The sequence below is a fragment of the Tasmannia lanceolata genome, unplaced genomic scaffold (assembly GCF_043159265.1).
Source record: "Tasmannia lanceolata isolate RefF3 unplaced genomic scaffold, GAP_Taslan_0.1 ptg000006l, whole genome shotgun sequence".
Taxonomy (NCBI): Eukaryota; Viridiplantae; Streptophyta; class Magnoliopsida; order Canellales; family Winteraceae; genus Tasmannia; species Tasmannia lanceolata.
The window spans coordinates 5,470,021-5,475,261 of NW_027518683.1; the positions used below are offsets into that span (position 1 = coordinate 5,470,021).

General features: G+C 38.1%; 1 non-coding gene across 1 annotated transcript; it reads right to left on the minus strand.

Annotated features, from left to right (window-relative positions):
• Positions 1–1,167: 1,167 nt before the first annotated feature.
• On the minus strand, positions 1,168–1,241 carry TRNAN-GUU (transfer RNA asparagine (anticodon GUU)). Its single transcript has one exon. It is a non-coding gene; the product is annotated as a tRNA-Asn (tRNA).
• Between the last annotated feature and the right edge of the window lie 4,000 nt (positions 1,242–5,241).

Genomic DNA, 5,241 nt, shown 5'->3' on the forward strand with positions numbered 1-5,241 from the left:
TGTTGCTTCATAAAGAAGCCATGTCAAACTCCAAGAATTCCCTTTGATTGGTTGCTAGGTTTTTTTTGGTTCCTGGGATTTATGTGGGAGAAAAAAAATCCCAAGAGATTGGTGGGAAAAAAAAAGTCCTAGAAGTATCCTGGTAAAATAAAAAACCCATGTTTGGTTGACCGGACTATGGTGGGGAAAAAAAAAACTTTGTTTGGTTGCTTGAACTGTTGGGAAGAAAATTTGTTTTCTCAAGCTTATTTTTGGTCCCTGGGTTTATTTTTGTTCGTGGGATTATTTTGGGATGGGATGAAAAGGCAATCATTTCAAAAGTGGGATTAAAAAATTCACCACACAAGCACTCATTACAAGAGTGGGATTAAAAAAAACTTAGTGCTAAAAGGCAACCAACCATGGGATGGGACCAAAATTTTACTAAAACTGTCTGGGACAAAAATTTAACTGGCAACCAAACGGAGCCTGAGAGATTACTTCATTTCCTACCCAAAACACTTTTTGTTTTGTTTTCTTTTTTTCTAAAAAGAAAATTCTTAGAAACAAAAGATAGTGGGTCATTACTAAAAATAAATATTAATGATATTATTAATAATAAATAAAAATGATTTACTTCTCGGATTCGGATGTTAAACGGATCGGATATACCATTTACCAGATTCGCATTCTCTAAGAGCCGGATGTCTCATAAACGGATTCGGATAATATTCACTTTAAACGGATTCGGATGCGGACGGTAATCAAATTTCCGAATATCCATTTACACCCCTACCCACAAAAATCTCCCCTCCGCAAACAATCTTAACTCTCCAATCATTGGAGATTTATTTCAATTCATATGAAATAATGAGATTTATTTCAATTCATATGAAATATTGGCCTTTATATCTTTTATCTATAAATCCATTTTACTAGAAGGCCAATGAAAAGAAACCTACTTTGGCATTCAAAGGAGGTGCATGCCTATCCGATTGCCTATGGGCTCATCCCTAAAAATCCGAACTAAAAAGTCGCAAGAGGACCCACCACCACTCATGTGGGTCTTGATGTGACCACTAATGGTCCCATGTTCATCTGGTCTGGATTGGAGGTTTAAGATGCTGACATACCCCTTTATTGTAAGGACAAAAAATTTAAAAAGAAGACGAAAAGATCTAAAAACCCCGCTAGAAGGAGGGCTTGAACCTCCGACCTTGTGGTTAACAGCCACACGCTCTAGCCAACTGAGCTATTCCAGCTTTGATGTAACGGTTCGTAAATTAAGTATTATATTAAAACATGTAACTGTCTCTTCTACAAAATGAGAAGAATGCTGCAAAGGACACCAATGTTACTTTGAAGTGATACATCCGCCCCTTTTGATCACCAAAAACACCCTCCTGTCAGTGTTAGTGGCAATCAGGGGCATTGAATTCTTCTAACATAAGTACAACAGCCCCTCTTTAGTCATTGAAACACTGATAGGGGGTGTTCAGATCAAAAGGGGCGGATATATCATTTCCCATGTTATTTGTCAGATTTTTGTCACAGTACATCAACAAGTCTCCTTATCGTATATATAAGGACCAATTACCAATGGGGGACAAACATTAGGCAAAATTATCAACAGGACCCATGCTTTTCAAAAATTATCAACAGGGGACAAAAGAGGTCTTGTCAGTAACAGCTGGACGAAAATACCCTTTAGCATATACAACACGTTTTAACTTTGGAAGGGGGTTTTCAAGTCTCTACGATTGGGGTTTTCAGGTATCAAAATGGGGTTACCAATTTCAGAATGGGCTTATCAAGTCCCTAAAAATTGGCCGAGGGTACTAGAGTTTTGGAAGGGGGTTTTCAAGTATTTGGGATTGGGGTTATCTAGTATCAAAATGAGCTTATCAAGTGCTTGAAAATTGGCAGAGGGTACTAAAGTTTTGGAAGAGGGTTTTCAAGTTTCTAGGATTGGAGTTATCTAGTATAAAAAAATGGGGTCACCAATTTTCGAATGGGGTGATCAAGTCCCTAAAAATTGGCCAAGCGTACTAGAGTTTTGGAAGGGGGTTTTCAAGTCTTTGGGATTGGGGTTATCTAGTATAAAAATGAGGTTGCCAATTTCTGAATGGGCTTATCAAGTCCTTGAAAATTGGCCGAGGGTACTGGAGTTTTGGAAGGGGGTTTTCAAGTCTCTAGGATTGGGGTTATCAGGTATCAAAATGGGGTTACCAATTTCAGAATGGGCTTATCAAGTCCCTGAAAATTGACCGAGGGTACTAGAGTTTTGGAAGGGGGTTTTCAAGTATTTAGGATTGGGGTTATCTAGTATTAAAATGGGGTTACCAATTTACGAATGGGCTTATCAAGTTCCTTAAAATTGCCCAAGGATACTGGAGTTTTGGAAGGGGGCTTTCAAGTCTCTGGGGTTGGGGTTATCCAGTATCAAAATGGGGTTACCAAATTCAGAATGGGATTGTCAAGTCCCTTATGAACACGTTTTACTTCCTGTGTTTTTTCACTCGTTCATTTTCACGTTTTTTTCTTTCTACCGTACGATTCATCTTCCTCATCCTCCATTGAAAGGGAGAAAGAGAAATGCAAAACCCTAAAACAAATGAAAAATAAAACCTAAATATTGAAAGATAGATGGGAATGAACTCACGTTTCAAATTTTTGAGTTTTCCCACCTCCAATGGTGGCTAAATGATGAAAAAGATGACTGGTAATGTAGAAAAAACAAAGTTGAATATGAAAAAGTGAAAAAAAAAAGAGGGAAAGAAGGGAGAAGAGGGAAAAGTGGAAAAGCAAAACGTGTTGCTTAAGAAAAGGGCATTTTCATCCAGCTTTTAATGACAAGACATATTTTGTCCCCCGTTGATAATTTCTGAAAAGCATAAGTCCTGTTGATAATTTCACCTAATTTTTGTTCCCCATTGGTAATTAATCCTATATATAATTAGAGAAATTCTCGACTGAAGGGAGCCCTTGCAAAAAAAGAGGTGAAAAGTCATTAATAGCGGCTGAAAAGTCATTAATAGCCGCTATTTGTCATTAATAGCGGCTGAAAAGTCAAACACGATGGTGATGTGCAGCCAATGAGGGAGCCATTTAATAATCTAAAAGAGAACTATTTGGTTAATTATTCAAACCACTCATTTGTTTGTATCTTCCTTGGAGAGGCCACGTATCAAAAATCTCCCCTTTTGAACAATCCTCACCCTCTAATTGGTGGATTTATGGTGACTTGGGAATTGATCTAGTGCAGCAAGAATTTTAATCAATTTTTTTATCCGGACATTTAACTTTATCATTTTCGCATTCAATCAAACGCTTATGTATTGGATTTATACATGATTTGTTATCATAATATGATTACTATTAATATGCCATGAATAATATTTTAATGCACATTATTACCAGGATCTTATATTGGTTTGTAATTTATGTTTTGACAGCTCTAGTCAAGATCTGCTAATCCCACAACATCTGTTTTTTTTAGTTGGTAAGCTGGGATTGAACCTCCGACCTCAAGGTGAAAGAGCATAGCCTTTACCATTAAGCTAGAGGCCCGACCCTCGCACAACATGTGCCGCCTCAATATAAGCTGTTTAACAGAAAAAATTGCATTTAGGTTAGTATTGAGTCATGTATGGACATTGAACTCTTGACTTTTATCTAGACTTGAAATATTTGATGTTGAATGTCCTGGGTGGGAGATCTTAAAATTGGATAGATTAGTGCATCATGTCTTCTAGAGGACATGATAAGTTGGTTAGTTCACACACTTCCTTTTGGTATTCATGGCGTCTAGGTGCCTCCATGGAATCATTGAGAGAGAAAATTATCATTAATCATAGAACTAATCTCATCCAAAAACTTAGCTAATCTCCATGGACTGACGTTTGTCCCTTGAACCCAAGAAATGACATTAGAAGAATCACGTTCTACTTCCAGCTTTCCTTCCGTGTTAGAATGGACCACCAGTGTCTAGGTAATGATCCGTCTGGATCACTTATTGATCAAATCATATTTAGAATATTCTTTGGATCTACTTTCTTCACGATCCATTTCGAACGAGGCAATTCATCAAAGTGTCATTGGTCCCACCTACATTATACATAGAATTTTGAAGAAATTTAGAATATCTTGTCCACTGTTAGTAGTGTGACTACAAAATTTACTGAGTCGAATCAGTCACTAATCTCTTATCTATGACTGGTCTAAACTTCTAAACACGTAAGATAATGCTTTCAAACAAATGAATTAATCTAAAGTTCATACAAGTGTCTATAGTCTAAGGTTAGGTTAATACCTAAATGGTTGGAGCTTAGAGCTGTGAGAAAATCCAAGAGGGGAGAAAGAAAGTTGAGAGAGAGAGAGAGGGAGAGACAGAGAGAGAATCAGCTTTGAGACCTTAGTTGGTTCGAAAGGAGGAAATGTGATATTGAATATAGATTTTATACCTAAATCGTGTCCATACGGATGTTTTCCTACATTTGCAACTCCAATCGGATCTAGCTACGTGTGTGTCGGATCTAACATGATCTTGGATCTTAAAATATGAATCTAAATCGTGTCTAACGTATCCAGCGCCGTTGTGCCCAAATCTTGTTACCAAATCCTGTCCAAGTAAGTTTGGATTCTCTAGATCCATCGGATCATCTAGGTTCATTGACACCCCTAACTGTCTCCATGTGAATAATAGAATTCCTCGGATAAGTTATCCTAGGATTCGCTACCCCATATGTATGCCATCCCCAAACCATTTGGGCTGTTCCCGACCTTGTTGAAGTATAGCAAGCCTACATAAGGATAAGATAAACCCTAACTTTACAATTCTCAAGTCCCATCAACCCCAGTGGTTAGGGGTGGCAATCCAACCAAAACCGAACTTCGGTTTCGGTAAACCAAACCGATTCAAATTTCAAGCCGAACCGAAACCGAACCGTTGCCCTCGATTTCTAATGATTATGAGTAAGGGGTGGCGAAATTAGCCGAACCGAACCAAAACCGAACCGAAAATTCAAATTTCGGTCTGGTACTGAACCAAACCGATTCAAATTTCGGATTGTTTCTGTTTGGGGTCAAACCGAACCGAACCAAAACCGAACCGAAAATTCAAATTTCGGTCTGGTACTGAACCAAACCGATTCAAATTTCGGATTGTTTCGGTTTGGGGTCAAACCGAACCGTTGCCAGCCCTACCAGTGGTCCATTAAAAATAGGTGGAGAGAGACTATCCAAGGACAAAATTATGCAGAC